General features: G+C 37.7%; 1 long non-coding RNA gene across 1 annotated transcript in view; it reads left to right on the plus strand.

Moving 5' to 3' along the window:
- Positions 1-183: 183 nt before the first annotated feature.
- Positions 184-23,262, plus strand: part of LOC109194852 (uncharacterized) — an 83,316-nt gene continuing 60,237 nt past the window's right edge. Inside the window, exon 1 of the long non-coding RNA XR_003214090.1 lies at positions 184-538. This is a non-coding gene — a long non-coding RNA (uncharacterized LOC109194852). The remainder of the gene's footprint in view (positions 539-23,262) is intronic.

Consider the following 23,262-nt stretch of genomic DNA (forward strand, 5'->3'; position numbering starts at 1 on the left):
CAGTCAGGACTATTTTCACTCAAAGGTCATTCAGGAAAGAGGAGGTACACCTCGTCACTTTTTGAAGGACTAAGTGTTCTGCTTTGAAACAGACCATTGGGAGACTCAAATGACTCAAAAGGCTATATCAGCGAGCACTTGTGGTCGACGTTATTTATTTATTAATTTGAGGCCTGTCTACTGACACATCTGAGTGGTCTAATTGCTGTGAATTGACACCGGTTACAGTCCATAATGGGAGCTTGGGAGTCTTTCCTAACCGCAGTTCATTCAGCCGCCCCTCGCTGCAACTTAACTGCCCTTAAAATGTCTGATTGCAACATGGGAGCTGTGGGGCGAGACAGGATTATCAGTCTTTGTTGTGTGACTGTGTCTATTATCCTGACCTCTATTCACAATGGGCCCTTAGGAGTGTCGCTTCCAGCCACACAGCAAACTACCCCATACCCGACAAACAACAAGTGAATCAGAGATCTCCCCCTGTCCCAATGCTCTAGACACTTACAGCTCCAACACTTGGCAAAGCGCACCACTGCAGGTAAGGCTATCAAATCCCTGTTGATTTAATAAAGATAAATCGGAGGCACTTCCTTTCGGTGTTATTGCAGCAGAGCCGATTGATTGTTTGTGTTGACTGGCGATATTGTCACTGCAGTACTGTTAGTTACGCAAGTTCATTAGTTGTGAAGAGTTGCTTTCAGGGTCTTTTGTCTGGGATGCAGAAAGCTTGTGTGTGTTATAATGGTTAAAAGTGGATTTGCACATGCATGTGATTTTGGTTAAGGAAAGGCCATTTTGGAAAACCTAGCATGTATTCTCCTGTTTTTATGTTTTTCCATGAGGACAGTAAAGACAATAAACATTTAAAAGAATAAATTTGGGAAATCCAATTTCCAGAGGAAAACTGTAGTTTGTTCTCCTTTTTTTTGACAGTATTATTAGGACGATTACATTTAAATACTTAAACAAATGTCTGTGTTCTGATTAAAACAATCCTATTTTTGTGTTACATGAAACATTGTGTTACATTGTATTTTCATTCGAATTCGTTATTTATCACCATTTAGTTTGGCATCTGAGGATGAGGTTTAAATGATGAAAAAAATAATGTTGTAGGGCACCTTAGTTGGAGTTACAAAGGAAATATATATCTTTAAAATTTTCGATCAGTAAACTAAACCTTCCACTGCTCACCTGTCCAACATTTTGTAACTTTCTTTTTTTTCCACTTGGATTTAAAAATGTAGCTTCTGCATAAAACAAAGCTCTCGAGCCTTTTCTCTTTGTGCCAGTGAGAAACGGTAAGAATGGTTGTGTGAACAATGCCAGAGGAGACGTCTAAAGATCCTACCAGCAGAGGGTTTCAGATTGAATTCTGGCCCAGCGTAGCTCACAGACATAGCAAGCGTCTGAATCAATTCCATACATATCCATTAAAGCACAACTGATTAATTCATCATGTTTATTTTCACGGTGGATGACATGCAGCCTATTTATAAACTCGCTATAATCATAAAGATATCAAGGCAACAAGAAATTGAGGGCTTCTGTGGCTTACTTTCAATATTAGATTTGACCTGAAACCTAAATACACGCATGATGAATGAAAGATGAAGAAGGACAATGGATTTTTACCCCTTCTTTTATTTTAGTTTTCACATATCTAGTTGAAATCTCCGTGCTGTCGTGGCAGGTTAAAGGGAGGAAAGGGCGTTGAAGTTAACATCATCATTCACTAAGCCTTTATGAAAACCAAATATGGCAGAGCTTTCGTTTTCGCTGAACCTATTCTTTCAGTAAAACGGTGCAAGCATAATTCTTCTCCATCTGTCAGGAGAACTTTAAAGCACAGCAAGTGTGAATTCAATTTATTTCTGTGTGCTCTGCCCCTCGCTGCAAATTGCTTAATGGTTTGAACTTTATTTCTGAAAGCACCATTACAAAGTTGGGCGAGATAACATCTAGTCAGGGCCATTAGAAATGCTTTGATTGTTTTGCATTTGTGTTATTGCAGAGTATTGCACCGGGGCCGTCCTCTGAATCCACTCTGTTTTCTAATTATCAAAAACTTGGATTTTTGAAACCTGAATAAAAGCATCAATTCATAAAAATACACGATAAAGGAAATTCAATAAACTAAAGAGGGGACAGATTTTATTTCATGTGATCAGTTGTTACAACAAAAGCACGATTGTTTTGGCACTCTTTGGTTACAGGAAATAACCCTTGAAACTTCCTTAGTGGACCGTTATCGCTGACGTTACCTCAAACTTGTCCTACTGTCAAACGGAGCTGTTCCACCGACGGCAGCCTCACTTATCCTCTCTCAGCCCACTACATGAGATGGGGATGATTGCAGTCTTGAAATCAATGAAACCACAAACCTTCCTGATAATATTCCCTCTTGGGGTGCAGTGGCAGATACATTCAGGGCACTATTTATCCCTCTGCCTCTTTAGTCTTTACTGGAGGCATTTGTGGGCTCAATTTGACATGAACTATACTCAATGAGCTGGTGACAAATCTGCATGTTTACCACAAAGCTGTTCAAGCACTGTCATATGTTGCTCCAAAAAGAAAGTGAGGAAGTTTAAGGCAAGCTCATCAGTGGCTTCTATCAACTGCGTTTACAACGTATGCAAACAGCGAACAGGTTTAGCGCGTTTTTAGGTCTTATTCTTAAAGTCGGAAAGACTTGAACAAGATGATACTTTTGTTCTTTGGATTTGTGTGATCAAACCCCCTGGAGAAACATTCACACATCTCTAAATACAAGACCGATTTGACAATAAAAAAGTCTCTCAAGCCCTCCGATCAGTCATCGCTTTCCACAGCATTATTCCCCAAACAATAAAAAGACAATATCAGATTAATATATAGCCCGTTCTTGTTTGGGATTTATCCTTGTGGGGCAGGCAACGTCTCCCTGTCTGAAGTCACCAAGCAGTAAGAAGGATTTGGTTGACAGAGCACAGCGGGCTCAGAGATGCCTTCGCATTTGAGGTCACTGGTGGATAGCGAAGTTATCTAAAGCCCCAGTTTGTGTCGATTTTCCCCACCGTCCCAGCGCGAGTGTCAGAGATTAGTGGTGCATCCATCCTCTGTGACCTCTAGGAGCTAAAGAGATACTTTGTCGCCATTTTGTTGCTGTCAAATGATGTAAGGTGAATACAGTGATTTCATTGGCAACCTATGCTGCTGCATGGCCCCATTTTTGTAGCATGGCATGTAATTTCAGTCAGTGCGCCTTCCTCCCATCCTTTGCTTCATAAATTGCAGACATGAAGTCAAATTATGTGGGAATGCTTAGTCTCATTCTCCAGGAAATATTTCCGGAGAGCACAGAGTAATGTGGGAACATTATTCTGACACCAGTCATTTTAGGTATTTGTGTTTATCTTTAGTTTGATTTAATGTCAAAAGAATTCTCAAAAATCTGACTTTATCTCATATCTTTAACGTCACCTACTTATCAGAAACAGTTTACCCTAAAACACACTTACTGCCAGTTCTAATTGCATAGCATGCAGAAATCAATCATATAGATCTTGCAGTTTTTAGTACATTGACTATTTAATGACACTCTGTAGTCTGACGACTAATTGAAAGACCTTCACTCGTGGTTACCCAACCGTTAACGGATCACCTCATATTCCAGTATATTTCTCATTTCAACTGACAAGACAGTGATAGAAAAAGACAAAACTTGTACAAGTAATGTCAAAATGTCAACCCGACCATCTATGATCAACAAAATGTCTGTATTGAATCTCTCTACGGCCTTAGTATTCCCTGGCCAAAACAACAGAACTCAATGCAACCAGAAAACTGGCATAAAAACCTCAGTCAGTTATCTGACATTCCCATTTCTTAGGCTGTCAGTCCTTTGCCTGGTTCTGGCATTGTGCTGTGTATAAATCCTTCCCCTAAGGAAGAGGAGTTACTCAAAACACCGAGCTACACCAAAAAGCATACTTTACAATATCTTAAGAAACGATCTGCTGAGTGTTGAGGTGCGTGCATTATCTGAGAAAAGCAAGCAATCCATTCAGAATATCAGCAGTGAAAGTAAAACCTACACTTTCTGAGATCACCACGATAAAACATGTACAACAGTTCACATAATGTCTAATTACCATTCCTCCAGATGTCCCCATTGTAGTGATTTAGTCTAGTATGGGAGAATCAATGTAAAAAGTACATCTTAAATTTATAGACGGCTCTCTGGTTCTGCACCTTATTGTTTTATCATGTCAAAAAATATGCATTATTAATCCCATGTGTTGCCTCGAGTAATAAACCTATCTGAGGAGGAGCATGCGCAGCTTACTGAATGACGAGTCCTTAAGAAGGAAGGAAGAAACAGGAAATCCCCCCACCCCCACCCTCAGTATGTTTCGAGGTTTCCACATTTGAAACAGCAGTGCACTTCCATGCACTTCTTTATGCATTTAATCATCTCTTCTATCTACTTATAGATACACCTGAATAATGCAAGGAGTTCTGTGCCAAAATGTCTGTATTTGCATTGGCAGGGGAGAAAGTATCTTGGGTCCACTCATGCAGTTACTGTAGCTGCAACTCCCGCTTTGTAAACGAACGCTAACTTTCGCATCAAAAAAGGAAAAAAGAAAAGAAAGAAACTACATTTCCAACAAAGTAATTGTCAACTTAGCGCACTGTATTGTGTTAATGTAGGAGTGAAATTGGATGTGGTTACACGCATATCTGCCTTTACGCACACAATTTTTTTCTTTGTGGGACACAAAGGTAATGAGGAAAAAAAATGTGGTCCTAAATGCTGGAGTACGTAAGGTAGCAAGGGTGTTTTAATTCACCTGGCTAATAGTGTGAGACAAGGCCCTTTAGGTCATCAATTACTATAAAGTAATGATTTCTAAAACTGCAGTTACACTTGGACAGTTCATGAATTATTCAGGAAGTACTAGAAGGATTAGAGGGACATTGTCCTCTCATGCCAATATCTTCAGTGGTTTACTTAGAAGTTTTTCCTTTTCTCACGTTGAATTTCATTGACGAGCATTCAAGCACACAAAAAATCCAAATAAACTATCTGCAGCAGCCATAAACATCTATCAAATGGAGTTCATTTGGAATTTAGAATAAGGAATAATTAGGTAAAGGCACCATTAGAGGTTGTCTGTTTGTTTTGCCTGTATGTAAGTTTATTTGTCTGAATCGTTCAGTTTCCCCAACAGTGTCATATCAGTGCAAACGACTGTAAATCATGCTGGCAATAAGCACGCGTATCACTATGTCTTGATTGCAAACGGAGGAATGAAAATAGACACATCTCTTTTGGCTGATTTTTTACAGAATTTAACTTGACATTACTTAAGCTAAAACACTGTGCCGCTCCTACTGTGCTGCTGTGCCTTGTTAGGCTGAATTGCTGCTGGGGGATGTCAGGGAAAGAAAAGGCCCAAGTTCATGCTTTACCTGCAGTAGATATTCACAGTAAAATATATATAAAAAAAGAGTTGCTTTTCATTATATCAACTCTTTTGCCCGGCAAAAAGCTTGGTGGGTGATGGGTCGTGTTTATTGTGGTGGTGTCAGCAGGTCCATAGAAGCAGACTGGACTGGTGTAATAACCATATAATTCCAGTTGTCAGCCCCTTTTCACCTGGCAACACAGAGAAGGAGCTGTCCATCATGTGCTCCGGCTTGCCTTTTAAATAGCCCTTTTCAAGTGATACTGGCCACTCGGGCGCTTGCATTCCAGATTCGTGCATGACGCTTTCATTACATTACGATTTTAAGAGCACTCTGAGAGCTGTTTAAGTAGTGTTTAAAAGGAAACTATTCGCATTACTCCTAACTGAGTGGAACAGGCGGTCCGGACCGGAGTCATACTGCGGATGATATGGCCTCGCTTCAATCAGGCCTATAACAATATGCCTGGCAGTCAAAAGTTAATGATAAGTATTGGAAGGAATGGCATTATCTGCTTAGTGTTCATCTCCACGAGCACAGAAACTAAATGTGCTACCTGGGCCCAAGGCAGAATCTGTGTTCATACCTAGATAGGACCCCAGCTGTGTGTTTCACTGAGATAGCGCACCACAAAAGTAGCCATGACCAAAATGCTGATAAATGAATCGGTGACATTTGATGTGTTAGTTTAATCCCCTCCACCCCACCCCACCCCACTTTTAAGGCTCGCTTTATTTATCAATTCATTTTGTGGATTTGCTCCTCCTTAGCTACAAGGAGTTTGGATTTGTGGCTGCAGGAAGACTTGTGGAAGATTGATGTGTTATTCTTATCAAGCATGTCTTGATTAAAGTGTTTATAACTTTTCTGCCCTCGAGGGACAGGATATGACATTTAAGGTTTTTTTTACCTTTTATGTTCATGAGGAATTTCATTTAAAATCTTTTAGTTCTGCAATTTTTGACCCATAATCCCATTTTTTGGTTTTTTTTATTGGGGCTTCAACTTTTTGTTGGTGTTTTAACTGGCTCCATATTGAAAGCAAAGACTTAGTATCTTAAAGCACAAAAATGCAACAGTCAGCCCGTTTAGAGTTCCAGTATCAAATATTAGGATTCTTTGGAATATCCCAATTTATAATTCTAATAATATGTGAAAAATCTCATTGTTCAAAAGCTTTATACTGTCATTTGTGACCACAAAGCAATTTTACCTTAAAAGCCAAAATATATCTATATGAATGCATTTTAAAAATATAAAACTATATTACAACCAAAATCCCTCATTAACGAGTAGATCAGCCAAAACAAGAGACTGGATATGAAAAAAATCAATGAACAAGCTTTATGAAAGAGCCAAGATATCACAGGGTATCACATGTTCTATGGGCTTATTTGAGCTGCCTGAGATTACTATGCAAGAACAGCGAGCTTTCTTCCTTGAATCGACTTCAGAGCACACTGTTTTCAGATGCCGCTCCAAGTTCTACTACATGCCATGATTAATTCAGCCATAATGTATGTTAATATATGTTAATCTGTGTCACTGATATGCTAATGAATACCTTACTCCCACAATCCAACTTGTCTGTGGCGGCAGCGCACGCTAGTTGAAGGAGGTACAATGTTAAAATTGTACAGAAAGATCGTCTGTACAAATTGTGCTCATATAGAAGCCCTGTGGTGGGTTGTGACTGTGGCGACACCGAGCTTTGCCGGAAATGCTGTCCACCGTTCTCACAGAATTGTAACACAGAAAGAGATCAGTCAAGTTTATGATCACACAATTACAACGTGAAACTATATTTCTATTTGTAAAAACATGTTGTACTGAAAATGGCTTTGTGTTGTTTTTACATCTGTTTACAGACGCAGAGATTTAGTGTTAGTCCACAGTTTGAGAAGAAAAAATCCCATACATCAACAACGCACACACCGACACACGCACACACCGACACACGCACACACAAATCAAATAAAAAGGGCTCTAGGAAGGAAAACTGGGTTAATATATAATTTGGAATCACGGTTCCACTTTCCTGATATTTTTCAAAGGCATATGAACCTCGAGCAATATCATCTCTTTATTAACAGTAGATGGCACCATGTCATCGTGATATAAAGAGTAAGCTTTAATTCATCTTTTATTTCCAAACCATCTCTATCACAAATGGGAGGAGGGGCGGGGATGGGGGTGGGGTAACAGATCTGCCCAAATCCACTGAATGGAAAAATGTTCTTGATTTATTTATTTAGAACTGTAACATTATTGAACATCTTTTAGTGATAATAATAATAATGCAGTTTAGCATATTTGAAAGAAGATGCTCCGATGTGTCACGTTCAGTTTGGAGCTTGCATTGGAACTGAACGCTCATTGTTTGTGATGCAACAATTGTGGGTGTGAAGATGTTCACTAGAAGAGCTGCTGGAGTGTTTGTGACTACACCAAAGTACAATCAGCGTAAAGATGTGTTGCAGCAGAGACTAGACGAAATGTCAGAGCGAGAGTGAGGGTTCACGTTTGCTGGAGATAACTCTCTTTGAACCTTAACCTGAAGGCTTCTTGACTGCTATTACCTGTTGCACTTTAAGAGGCACGAATGCACCTTGATGGTATCTGGTCGACATTCTTCGGCTGTAGAAAAGTTTTAAGAGGGCAAAGCTAGAACATCACATGCTTCTTAAGTGGTTTTAGTATTTGCTGTCCCTGGTCAAGTCTCCCTGTCTGGGCGAGGACACCTGCATCCTTGTAAAAATGACTGTGGAATTAATCATTTTCAAGCCAACACTTTGGTGAATATTTTATGATTCTATTTCGCTCTATTTGTCTTGGTTTTTTGTGACAATCAGGCCACTGGAAAACAGTTATCAATTATTCACATTTACTCAACAGGCTCATCAACATTTACTGACGAGACACTAGACGAGACACCTAGTAATACAGGAAAAAACGCTGTTAAACATTTTTGTTTTCTTAATTAAGTTTTTGAAGACAATGTGAAAACATAAGAATTAAGGAGTACAAGATAGGAGATGTTTAATAATGTTGTCGGATCAGGAGCACGATGAGAGTGGAAGAAACTGCACACAAAGAGCGGCGTGTTCAGGGGGAAGACTGTATAGGTTTACAAAAACAATGCATCTTCTGTGAAATATATCGTGATTTTTTCAAACTTTCTTTACTCTGAATATTTCTGATTGGAAAGACATCAAGCTTTAGGTTTATTGGACTTCCTCTGATTCATTTCATCTGCTTTTTTTAAGGGCGCACTATTAATGATCGTGAAACTCGTAAACACACTCTGGCCATTTGCTTCGTCAGTGTTGTAAAAGATAATGACATGTTGAAAATAAATGAGCCACTCATAATCATAGCTAATCTGCCATCGCAGTCCTTCTCGTGAAAGACATTAATCAAGTTTGAATCCAGTGGGATATTTTATTTCCAATGCCTCAGGATAGCAAAGTGAGTGTAGACACTTAAGCCAGCTTTGAGTTGCACCTACTATAATACAATGGCCGCTAATTGCTAATTATGAAATTCTCTGATGGGCAGAGACACAGTGGGTTCATCCCATTATTGTTTATTTCTCATTATGCTGAGCTTTGTGCTAATGATTCCATTTTATTCACTGCACACGCACTGAAGAGTTTATCCCCTGTCATGTGCAATATACTGTATATACTGTGCTGGATATAGTCACTGAACATAGGTCAAGACTACACGAAAACAAACCTTTTAAAGGACTGTTTTCAGCTGTGCCATTTCGTAGTCTTAATTGAATTTAAATGATTGTTTGCTCAGCGGGCCATAAAGTCCCTCAACAAAATGTCTCTAGAATGGAGCCATAACATCAAGTGAAGTCTTTTAAACAGTCATGGAAACATAACAACAAATCTCTGAGCAGCTCAACTGTAAAAACTAATTGTTATTGTCGGTGGAAAACACTTTCGCGAAGCAATTCAACTTTGTATCAAGACGAGATCTAAGCAAATATATGGAATGTAATTTTACAGCTTAGTTGTGTTCCTGCAATTCCCAAATGGTCACCCTCAGGATAAACTAAAGATTGTACCGCAGCAGGGCCCCTAATGACTCTAATAGTATTGGTGTTGTGAAAATACTGCTCAACAACCAGCACTGATCATACTATCAAAGCTTTTGCAAAGGCAGTGCAGAAAGTTACGGTTTTGAATGCTTAGAATTTCACTTTAGGTCTTCACGCTGTTTCCAAGAGGCTTGGAGGCAGCACATCATCTGCAACATCACATCAACCATCTGTTTGCTGCTCTTTACACATCAAAGGTTCACACAAAAAGTCCACTTACAGGTAGATGTAGTCAAATCACCAGCACCGGTGTCGCCCAGTATTAAAGCGTGGTCATTTATACCTCGTAAATGCAAACTTTGTGCGACTTTGAACCTGCCTCAAATTTACTTTGTCACAAAACGCAGCAGTTACATAAGGAAATTTGCAGTTCTGATGCTCAGGAGCAAGAGTTGGAGCTCATTTATTAAAGTAGGACACCCCTGTGCAGCCTGCCACTGTGCTCTGCAGTGCTATTGTACAGTACAAGACGAGTAACATGGCAAGAATATCAAAATGTTTAAGGAGGAGTTTTTCTCTGTGACTGACACTAATTTGTTTTTAGGTGTACTGACGCAGATTTTTGTGGATTCCTGTTTTGTTTTGGGTCATCCTCCTAGTTTTTAGGGGAACTTCTTTAGGATGGCCTCTCTATTCACCTTGTGAATGGAGACTGTCCTCCTCCAGACAACATAGGTCATTTGTGAAAGCGAGAGTGCAAGTGCAAGACTTGTACTCCAGTTCCTGAAATAACCAAACAATGCTACATATTTAATTAGATTCTAATTGTAGTTTTCACAAGACGAAGATTTATAGTGTCTGTGACGGCGTCCACCAAAAAGGAAAACAAAGAAATCACTTATTTTTTATTTAAAAAACCCAGAATGGGAATGTTTAAAGGTTGAGATGTGCGTTTTCTTAGTTGTGGATCAAATGATTAAGTTCTCATTCTGGATTTGGAAATTAATTAGGAATTCAATTCAGTTTATATTTTGTCAGCGTTGCTGTTAAAAACGATTTTGTTTTTAATTTGGAAAGTAAATGGAAATAGTCGACCTGGTTATCTTTTGCACCCTGACACAGCTGACCAGAGGCAGGAAGAGAGCAGAACAATCCTACTTGTTATTAACGGCATAAAATAATTATACTGTGCCTTCTGAGAGAAATGTGGCTATAGCAGTCAGGTGAACTTGTGTGTACTTGTCTCTAAATTAAAAAAAGTAACAATAATGTTCACTTAATGTGTTCATTTCCAGGGCTTTGATGTTCTGTGACAAAAGTGAGACTGAAAAAAAATCACGATTTAATATATACGCTATATAATATATAACATAACCACTACAAAAAATAAACTGCATACTCACCAGCAGCACCCACTGTGGAGTCCTGCCCAGATAATAAAGGTAGCATGAGTGACAATGCTCATTATAGATTCATAGAATAAGCCAATGAACATCTAGTCTCTCAAACACATTTAAGTTAATTACTAATGTCAGCTGTATAACAATGACTAAAACAATTTGGACAATATGGTCGATATGTTTTCAATGAATGGTAGCTAGCTATGCAGCTTACACAGTATAAATACTTTCTGCATTCTTATATATTATTTTGAATTTGAACATTTATTGGCCATAAGACTGTATAGAAAATAAAATTCTCTTTGAATCAATAAAAAAACAAAACAAAATTAAAACGTGTATTTATAGCCCCGATTGTCCAGTTTCCAAACATGTACTGGCCACACACGGCTCTTTTATCATCCCACAGGATTGTTATCAATTTAGTTATACTTGAACTTTTTATTACATTCAAATGGCTAGAGAGTGAAACTAATTTAAATGCAGAAGAGTTCATGTTTTTCCTTTCACCCCTGGCTATCGAGTGGGCGTCAGTTTATGCATGCTTGTTAAGATACATGTGTAATGAAGCTAAAAACTCAAACCAAAATGAACCTGTTACACTTTCAGTGGGTCTGGCTGTGTCGTGCATTTTGGTCAGCTTGCTAGCATGGTTTGTTTGTCCCCTTGGAGCAGAGGGTCTGTGCAAATCAATAAAAAATATATCACTTTTTTCCCACGATGTAACATTTCTATCCCGATGAGAGTCGTTTCCTAGTATGAAAATAATGTGATCACATGATATGGCCTGCGGTTATCACGTGTTAACTCAAACATCTATGTTTTTTTGCTTTTTTTGAAGGATGGTTTTCTGATTTACCAGTATAGTTTTTTTAATCTCTAAATGGTCATCGTAGGATCAGGTGGTTCTTTTTTACAGCATCTGTGTTCGACTGAATAAATTAAACTTTTTAGACTTATTATTTCATTATTACACATTTTTCTGCACAGAAATAGTATTTTCTACAAATTGTGATAATAGTCCTGCCTCTGTGGGGTTAAGAAGGTAGAAGATTTTTACTCTCCCATAAATTATTTTTAAACTATTTTATTATTATAAATAAAATAATTTCTCTTTGAATTCAGATTTTTTTTCAACCTGACTGCAAATTCCTAACAATAACATTATTTCTTACAGCGTTTACGACATATGCTACTGAGCTATAGTATTATCTGCAACTACATTATGGACGATATTATTCATTTTTATGTAATTGCTTCAGGGTCAAGAATAAGAGAGAAAATAATTCAACTGCTGTTTGATTTTTCACGTTTTCATCATTACAGAATTTCAAGAAGAGTCATTTTTGCATCAAGTTTGCAACGGCAAACTTGATTGAACCTCTGCCACCAGCTCAACTATTATGCTCCAAAACACCTCTGTTCCCCTACACTTCTTCATTTCTGACATTCCAATTATCTTTACATCAATCATTAAAATCTATTAACATTTCATGTGTTTTTTTATGGATTATCTTAGGCTGCAGTTCCAGTCTTCGTGCCGAAAGATTTTTCTGGCAGAATAAAAATTTTACAGCTCAGTATAATTGAGTCTGTGTGTCACTATATCATGCAACATCCAAATGGACTCGTATACACTTCCTCTTAATAGTGGTTATAGCCATATGGAGTGTTTTATGATACATAGCTTTAATTAAAATACAAGGTGTTTTTTTTTTCTTTTCAGCCAAGTTGGACAAAGTTAGAGATGATTTGAAGGGTGGATTTCCTTATGATACTTGTAGTATCACAGAGTGTATTTGCCTTTCACATTCGGCTCATAAGTAACACAACTATTACTACAGATTATTAATTACTGATCTGATGTAGTATCAAAGTGATTGCCTGTTCCATGACAACTAAGCTCAGTAAATATATTTAGTCATGACAATAAGAGCCAGAAAAGTCCCTTTGTTGATGACTATTTGCTTTTGAGCACCATTCACTATTCCTCAGTATTATTCAATACTTGCAGATTATTTGGTTTTATTTCATTTCTATTCGCTCTGTGTTTTTAATTCACACTGATGCAAATCCATTCCAAGAGTTTTTTTATCCTTATTTTTACTAAAACTGTCACAATTTGAATTCCTTTTCAGAGAAACCCCATGGTAAGATTCATTACAGCCAGGAGGGAGATCAGTGCTAAATAACTAGCTCACGGTGGCTTTTAAAGGCCTCCAACTTCCGCAACAGCAGGAACCTGAAACTCTATAGCATATCCATTAAGTACATAACTTAGCATGGACAACACCTTCGCCAAATGAACTTGATAGGACTGTATTTGACAGCAGAGGGCCAGTGTCAGCATTAGACTTGGGTCTAATTTATTGTGGAGAACAGAAGTTTAAGATGTTATTTCAAAAGATGGGTGTTTAAAAAAAGCTCAGTTTTATGGCTTTGTGGGTTTAACCAGTGTTTCACAAAACTTTAAAAGTGTGAAAAACAATATTATCTTAAATGTTGCTTGTAGCAAATCAATAATCAATTTTATATATTAATGTTCTTTAACAACAGGTATTTCACATACTTACTCCATCACTGCACAATGGAGAAAAGAAAAGTTCAGGCTAGCTGGAGAATGCAATAAATCTACATGTATGTCTTAGGCTAAAAGATTAAGAATATATTTTATAATGCTGATGTAACAAACCTGCAAGAATGAAAAGAAAGGCTTACCAGATGGTGGTGAGGCCTGCTGTGATGTATAGTCGGAACATGGTGGTACAAACAAAAAGAAAGGAGGCTGAGCTGGAGGTGGCAAAGCTGAAGATGCTAAGATTTTCAGTGGGAGTGACCGGGATGGATAAGGTTAGATTTTGAAATGAGTACATCAGAGGGACAGCTCAGGTTGAGCAACGTGGAATGTAGTTTGGAGCTGTGCAGAGGAGGAATAGTGAGGATGTTGAATATGGAGCTGGCAGGAGGGATGAAAAGAGGAAGACCACAGAAAAGATTCATGGATCAGTTTGGTGTTACAGAAGAGGATGGTAGGGATAGGTGAGATGGAGACGGATGATCTGCTATGCCCATCCCTAAACGGACCTGCTGAAAGAAGATGAATGTAACCAATCGAAATATTCCTTTTTCAATTGATTGCTTGCCATCGCCACCTCGCCTTCCAGTTTATATCTTCACATAGCTGCCCTCCATCTCACTGGCGTCTGCTACTTATATAATGTATAAGGATGAAGTAGAACAGAACAGAAAACTGCTGGTTTTAGTGAAACAAATACATTTAAACAATTCAGAAAGTACATTTAATGAAAAAAGAAGAAAAAATGAGATTGAAAGAAAAATAATGCACTGTTTTTGTTCTGGTGTAATGAAAAAAAAAATCTCAGTGCCAGTCAAAGAGATTGATTTCCATGTTCACAGGGGGGTCAACTTTCATATCAACGATGCTGTGATGTGATTTTGATTATGACTGCTTCAGTGCCACCCTGCTGAGATGATGTTTTTGGTTGCTGTCTCAGATATTTGAAATTGCTTAAGCAACAAAGTGAACTGACAGACAAGCAGACTTCTCGGAGAGCAGACAAAGTAGGAAAACCGATTCCTTCATTACTTACCTTCAAATTGCAGTTTGGGTAGTAGTCAGAGTTTACAAAAGTTCTCATGTCGCTGTAGAGCAATTGTCGTGTTTACAGGAATAATGAAAGGACAGTGGTGTTCTCAGTTTTTCCCTTTGTATTGCAGCGGAGACTTCTCTCGACGCCGCTGTGAAGACATCCAATTAAAATCAGAAAATATGGCCTCTGAGCTGGAGGTTACTGCTCCCAGTGGTGTTCCACCAACAATATTTTCATGGATAAATGTCTGTCGATGGAAATAAATATACTTCACTGTGCGTGTAAGACCCCAAATAATGGCAGGCCTGATTGCAACTCAGTATTTCCCACTGTTATGGGCTTTTGTATAGTTGGCATGTTCACAGTTAAATAAAAAAAAAAAAACTTGAAAACTGAAGCAGAATTTTCTCACCTCCATCTTTAAACCCACCATGTGTGATGTGGAAATGTTTGGGAAATAATTCGATAAAGTCACAAAGAGATTGATCGTTCTGGACAGTGATGTAAATCAATGCAACTGTTACAAAAATCACATCTTTATTGATTGCAGTTGAACAGAATAGGTGTTCCAATAGTAAACTTAGCAACATTTAGTCCTCCTGTCTGAATTAGTTCAGCTTTGCCTCCGTGCCTGTAATTACTGCCCCATCTGAATGAGCTTAGCCAGCTAGTGTGAAGAAGTCCAAGTGGGGCCCAGCGTGGGTCCTTTCAGCCCTGCATATTCCAGCCCTGCCATTTAAAAAAAAAATGTATTACCGCCTTGCAGCTCTGGTAAATGTCATGCCATTCTCCCCTGTGTGGGAGGAATTGCAGTCATGGCGGTGGTCAAAGAACCCCAGTCCTCACAACCAACAGGAGGCCGGGCATTTTGAGAAATGGGAATAGATGAACAAACAATACATCCTGTTTTTTTTTTCTTTTACGTATTTGAAATGGAAGAGCGAGGAGAGAGAGTGTGTGTGAAAGCAATATTACAGTAATATGGATCAAAGGTATAAATTTGCTACATTTGTGTTCACATCAGAGGCAGTGACAAAAGTTTGTATGTATGAACTCTGCATAATGTTCATGTTTAAGATCACTGGCTCTGAGAAACACTGTGTGTGTGTGTGTGTGTGTGTGTGTGTGTGTGAGTGTGTGTGTGTGTGTGTGTGATTGTATGTGTGTGTGTGTGTGATTGTATGTGTGAGTGTGTGTGTGTGTGTGTGTGATTGTATGTGTGAGTGTGTGTGTGTGTGTGTGTGATTGTATGTGTGTGTGTGTGTGTGTGTGTGTGTGATTGTATGTGTGTGTGTGTGTGTGTGTGTGTGTGTGTGATTGTATGTGTGTGTGTGTGTGTGTGTGTGTGTGTGTGTGAGAGTGTGTGTGTGTGTGTGTGTGATTGTATGTGTGTGTGTGTGTGTGTGTGTGTGTGTGTGTGTGTGTGTGTGTGTGTTTTAAAGATCTGGATGGTGAAGCTTCTATGTTGGTTTCTTGGGTCCATATTATAAATCTTTTGAGTGGTTTTGTTTTTTCTTTCTCTGAGGTAGAAGAATAATTTGTTTTTGGTTAAATATACGATTTCCTGTGGCTTTCCCCACCAATCTTTTGCTTAGTGGCTATTAACGGGTATATTTGTAAAAGCAGAGATTTAAAAACAAAGAAAATCTGTAATCCGAATATTTAATATGGACATTTTGCAACATTGTTGTTCTTCCCTGTGATGCAAATTCACACCAGAGGTTATTAATTTTTCTTGTCACAAAACAAGACTAACCTGATTATGAGACATCTCTCGATTTAAAACACCTATATTTGTGAAGATGCAAAGTGTTTTCTGCTAATCTTGTTGGGAAAGCTACAGACACAATTAGTTTCAGGAGAAGATAATCATTGTCTTAAAAAGCCTTTCCCTTATGCATAGAAAATATTAATACTAGAGCTTAATATAAATGCTATATTTGTTTTTTAGCCCTTCTCAGTCATCTACTCACACTCTCCTTTCTGTCTCTTGGAAGTGGTCAGAATCATTTTCCTGGGGAGTTATTTTCTGATCTTTGTTGTTAAGCTCCTCATCATCTGTGATTCTTGGCAACTTGGCAGATTTTTGGGCTCCGGTATAATTTTTCTTTCTTTTTTTGTCTTAGTAAAGATGTTAGAGGACAATTTTAACTTGGGTTTACTCATCAGGATTTTGTGCATCATTTTTTCGAGGCACTGAAACATGTCACACATTTCACTAACTCCTGTTTTTGCTGGTACAAAAAAAATGACTTCACTGTAACACTTTACTTGATTGTCCTGTCATATTTAATCATCAAATATTGCACTGGAGAATTTAGATATGCTTATTATAAAAGGTGCTATAAGCATGGCCCAGCTCTGTGGATGACTTATTTGTTTATGTTAGGCCAAAGTCAAAGGCCTCAGAAAAGCCAACTGGTTGATAAGTCATTGCTGGAAGTGGTTTGGTGAAATCGCTTGCAAGGACAAACATTTCTGTAATTGCTTTGGTCAGCAGGAGATAGTTTGTATGGCATGACACTGACATGTCTGCAAACACCCATCAAGTACTCACCAATGGATAGTGAAGCTTCAGAAAAAAGCATCATGCAAACCCTTTGCCTTCAAAGTAAAAGTTGTGCCTTCCACCTGCAAACACCAACACACTTCAAAAGGTGTCTGAGACATTCACATTTTTCACTTGCAAACAGTGCTTGTCAGGGTACCAGTGACTGGTCTCCAGGCCTGTGGGATTTATGCATATACTTCACACATACAAACAAAAACACAAATAAGCACACACACACTGTACAGTCAGAGTGATACATTTATTTGATTTAATTCCAATACATACCACAGAGTAAAAAATATCCCACATTAAAATATAAATCAGTTAAGAGCATTATACTGTAAATGCAGTACAGTACAGTACCAGGATAAAGACTTGTTTTCATAGTAACCAATAGTGGTCGAACATCATTAACAATAAAGCTTGAAATTTTATTTCAAATTTGTGGATCTCCATTTGTTCCACTTACAAAAACCAATCGGAAAGATCAAATGAATCATCTTTGCAGGCTGAGGCAATTAGGCAAGCAAGGAGGTCTCCCATATGCCAAAGGACTCAGAGTGTGTATTTTTACTCAAAAGTGAGCATCCATCATATCACAGCTTGGTATCCTAATCAGCTTAAAGAGTCCCTTAGGTGATTCTTCTTTAAAGACATTAATCATAAATGCTTATTACACATGACCTGCTGATACCAGGTTCCTTCATTTATCTTCGCAAGAAAGATCCCCCCACCCCCCTCGTGTGTGGTCAAATACTTACACCTGATCTCTTTGAACCCCAGCAACACTCACAAAACCTGGCCGTACTCTCCCATAAAAGTGTGGAAAGAACTGTATGATATTTTAAGACTAGTTTATGATGCTGCTCTAGTGTTAGTGCTGAGCTTAACCCTTTCATGCATGAATTATGACAACTTCAGTCACGATTTTTATTCATCTTTAGGCATGAAAAAAAGGTTTTTGAACATCAGTGTCCAATGTAGTGGTTTATGTGCAAATATACCATCAACACTGACACAAATACAAGAAAACAGCCTTTGAATAGCTGTTCACTGCACTGACCGCTACGCATGAAAGGGTTAAACAAAACAGAACAATAAAACTGATTTTTATGTCTTTATTGTGAAAGTTATTACATCTGACAAGAAGCCTGAATATAGTAACAAGCAAACAAGTCATTTCCATTGCAGGATAATATCAAAAAATCACAATAACACAAATGTTAGTTTATTTTTAGTGATTTTACAATGGAACATGTGATGTTACAGGACTGACAGCTACTGCTTTCTACCATGTTTTTGTTTAGGTAAATTACTGTTACCGCCATCTGAAAGGAAATATTATTCTACCAAATGATTTTCTTCTGGGAATTATTGTCGCTATTAATGCTGGTAAATATCGAGTGTTTCTCTGGGTGTAGTTGTATTTCACGTAAAATCAGGTTTAAAAAGCGTATCACTTCAGAAACCATTTAGATTGTTATGCGAGTCACATCAGTTCCACCTAAATAATCCCATGGATTCTGTGAAGGATAACAATGTAAATAATTCATGTTCTTAATCAAAGTCAGTCCCATTAGGCAGGTAATCAGTTCTAAGATCATTCACAGCTGAAATCCACATAACGGTGGCAAGTTTTGCAAAATGCTTTGATGTAGTAAAAAACTGCTCTTGAATATGTAGCAAAAAAAAAGGAAAGACAAGAGAAAATTTGACATTTCAAGGTGACAGGCTTTTAAAAACTTCACTTCTTTAATTTGGCAACGTTTTTCACTTTGATTTTAAAATATGTTGCAAATTAAAATTACATACAATATAAATCAGTGAAATTCAAATAACTCACATCTATATACTATTTTTACCAAAAAAATAAAATAAAGTGATACTTCACTAATGAGCTCAAATGCTCCTCGTTTATTTTTTATTTTCTGGATAATAGGGTCACAGTAGCTGAGGTGAAGTGTTCCTTGGGATGACTCTTGTGAGCAGTGCTTCACATCAAAAAGGCACAGAAGGTGTTTGAAGTGCACGAGCTGTCTGCGCCATGGTTGTATTGTTTTAATGTTGATCTGGAAGAAGAGAACGTGACTCTGAACCTGAAACGCAGCGTTTAAAAGGACAGAAGCACGATTGTGCTACTTTCTCTGGATTTTTTTTTACCACTGTTTATAAATAAGTATTTATAAATAACCCAGTTTGATTCATAAACTAATTAAATGATTTAAAATAAAAAAAATGCTTAAATAATAAAAAAGATGTATTATATAATACATTTATATAATAACAAATGTATGAGTCTGCAGACTACAAAGGATAGAAAACTGTTTTTTCTCCAGTTTCCAAAGAACTCAAGTTAAGTTTTTTGCTTTTTTTCAGTTTTTTAACCATGAAGCATAATCTTGTTTGCACAATTTCAGTTTTGACTTTGAATGCAGCTTATTTCAGTTCAGTGCTTTTGGTTGAACACTTGAAATTGTTATTTATGCTATAGACAGCAAGTGTTTTTCATAGTGTATCCAGGAGAATTGGGCATCGTTTATTATTTAGCGAACTTTTGTATGTAGTTCATTTATAAATAAATCACAACATTACTTTTGCAAATTTGCTTCACACTATTGTATCTTGAACAAGGGCAACATTTTTAAAAGTATGAAATTATCAGTAGCTACCTCATGTGAAGATGGTTTATATGTATAATGTAAAAGATAGTCCCTGATGAGATGTCCATTTTCAGAAATTAATGGACCTCTTGGAGGCCATAACTGTGCAGAGTTCATTAATGCCTGATTGTGGACATGTCAAAGGGCATAGTATAGTAACGTGCTAAGAATAAGAAAGGAAGCGAGACAGTGAATTTGTATTTCGGTGGACTATTTAATAAACCATAACATGTTTCACTAACACATGGAGCAATTGTTATCACCCAATAACATTCTATTGCATTAGAAAACCTTTCTTTATTCCAATAAACCGGACAATCTTTAAATACAAGTTGTCATTTTTCTGGTTCTCTCAGCTTGTGGCAATGATGCTATGATGGACTCTGCTCAGAGAAAAGGTGTGACTCTGTTCCTGCCTCCACTACAGTAAAGTAACCAATAAGGCTGCAGATCAACCTTGCATCAATGACGTGTTTATTGACATTATCTCAGCACTCTCCAATGTTCCAGTGAACAAGTGATGGATGTATAATGGACATCCATCCATCTATCCTTTTTCTTAACCGCTTGTCAATTGGTTGCTTGGGGGCTTGGAGCCTATCCAAGCTGCTGTAGAGCAAGAGGCTGGGAACACCCTTGACAGGCTGTCTTTTGCAGGGTGAACACTTAGAGACAGACAACCACTCATACTAACATTCACACCTACAGCCAATTTAGAACCACCAATTAACCCAACACATGCATGTCTTTGGACTGTGGGAGGAAGTCAGAGTACCCAGAGGAACACCACGCATGCATTTAATAAGACGGGAGAAAGGCCCCATCCAGATTCAAACCCCGGATCTTTTTGCTGTGAGACAAGAGTGCTAACCACTCCAATAGGCTAAATATTTGCCTACAACATGTACATGTAATACAATAAAATAATAAAAAGGAAGATTGTGTGTTTTTTTAAGAGCTCCATTTTCATCAGTTAGACAGTTTCATGCACAGACAGAACAATATTAATAAGATTTTTAAATAAATTAATAAAACTGTACATAGCATTCTCTCTTACAGATTATAAAAACAAAAATACTATCGTTCTGTATGTAACAGTTTTGTTAAAACACAAGTGTCTGACTGTTTGTTTCTTCCTGCTGAAGGAAACTCAGACAGAAGCTCATCAGAGTGTGATGCAGTCCAACATCACTCTTCACAAAGTGCTATAGAATTGAATCAAAATCTCCCCGACATGACAAAAGCAATACTTTATACCGCAGGGCCATTGTATTGGTTTTACTTTTCTTATCATGCAGTTCGATTATCTCATGCAATTATTGTGATATTGCACGGTCTCTGAAATGACACCATGGTAACAATAACAGCTGTTATTCTTCCACTTGGCTAGCTTGAATTGTCTGCACTTCCAACCTTTAGGCCCAACCTACCATTAAGACTATGTCTGTTTTAGAGGGTTGTGTACAGGAAGGGTGAAACAAAGGTTATGGAAGCTCTTCAATATTTTACAGGGGAACCCCTCCCTTGCCATAATTAGATAGATTACCTGTTAGCCATGCTTCTGTGTGCAGAAATGTTTTAAACTACTTTATCCTCCAGGCAAATGGAAAGGAAAGTCAAAAGGAATTACACGCTGTCCGGGCAACAGTGACTGCGCTATTAATGGCCACGGCCAAAGTGAAAGGGAAAAAATAAAAAGAAGGCAGAGTAATTTTCTCATGTTGAGTAGTGATTAATTTTTTACTGCTCTAGAGTACAAAAGGTTTGGTTAAAAATTTAAGGGCCTTGTGGCTGACAGTGGCAATCAGATGTCAGGACGGTTCAGTCACTTTTACACAGACTGTTTGTCTAGCTTTTCTGCTCTTCACATGGACTTAACACAATATTTATTACTCACATTTGTAACACAGTGCAAAGCACTGGAAGATGAAATTTTAAGACATTCAATACGAAACAAAACAAAAAATGTGTTGCTTTTTTGTCTGTTTAGCTACAGTTTGGATTCTGTCAGCTGTGATCTTTATGACATAGCTAAATTACATGAACTCAGTCCAGAGCAGTCATGTTTGATGTATGCTTTTTAGACTATTTTGCTCTGGTTTGCATATTTCAACATACTTTTCTATATTAATAAAATTGTGTCTATGACTTACTTACTTATAAGGGAAAGGAATATCTTTAGCCACAAGAACAACAGGGAATCTGGCAAATGAAAGAATGGCCCCACAAAGGACATACAAGACCATAAATTACCCACCAAGCACCCTGAAAAACTGGTCAAACCTACAGTCTGCTACTGTAAAGGACAGAAGGTGTACAAGCCCTTAGACAAGCATCTCATAAACACCCAATGTATATACAGTATATCTATATCTATCTATCTATGTATCTATCTATCTCTATCTCTATCTATCTCTCTCTCTATCTATATCTATATATACATACATAAATATATGTATATACAGATAGATAGATAGATAGATAGATAGATAGATAGATAGATAGATAGATAGATAAAAGCTCAAAACACACACACACACACACACACACACACTGGTGACTTCAGGTTTTGTGACCAATTTCTTACTGAAATTGCCTCTTTTGGAGTTCACCTTCCATAAAATGCTCCATAAACACATTTTAATTTGCTGCAACATATGAAGTTAAAACTTTTCTTTTTTTAATACCGTACTGGAGTAATTAATTGTTTCCGACTTTTCCGATATGATTGCTTATGCTATATTTAAACCTAGTACAGTCTGTATGGTGTTTCCCCTGCGGACAGCAGGACCATCTGTGTTGTCATTTTTTTACTGATGACACCAGTGCTTCAGTTGCACAATGTTTCTAAACCTGGCCCAAACTGGATGCAGTTGCCTAGCTTGCTTGTTGTCTAGTTTCCATTTTAACGTTTTCTGCTAGTTCTCACAGTTGGTGTTTTTGTGGTTGGATGTTCAAACATTGCTGGTTTAATCTGTAAACAAGCATTTTTTTAAATATTTGGGATGGGTTTAAAGTTTTTTTCTGTTCGTTAGTCTAACAAACATATATCTTATGTGATTTAGAAATATATTGAGAACATGTGCATAAAAACTTGTTTATCATCATGTACATGTATCCTTCATACAGTACAGCATAAGTCTCAGTTATGACAGCTTTCTGCAATGGCAGATTAACTCTTGCCAAGCAGAGTTATAACAGATAAGATGTTTGAATTACCAAGCAGTAATTTCTGTCATCTTTATCTTGTGCTGACACCCAGCCTCGGGTGCTTTGATTGTATTTTAAGTACGAGTGCAATTCTGATGCAATATTTCAATTTGAAGCGAGCAGTAAAAGCCTTATGAAAAACACATGCATCACTGCATATTACGCTTCCTGAATGGCAGCTGCACTCCTCCACATTTGGTCCATCGGCATGCAAAGCACTGGACAAGAAGCTCTAGAATCACAAGTCTTATGGGAGTCCACCACTGGGGGATTGTGGACATGCAAGTATCTTTCTCACATTTTAACTAAAACATTCCTTTTC

This window comes from Oreochromis niloticus, linkage group LG15 (genome assembly GCF_001858045.2).
Source record: "Oreochromis niloticus isolate F11D_XX linkage group LG15, O_niloticus_UMD_NMBU, whole genome shotgun sequence".
Lineage (NCBI taxonomy): Eukaryota > Metazoa > Chordata > Actinopteri > Cichliformes > Cichlidae > Oreochromis > Oreochromis niloticus.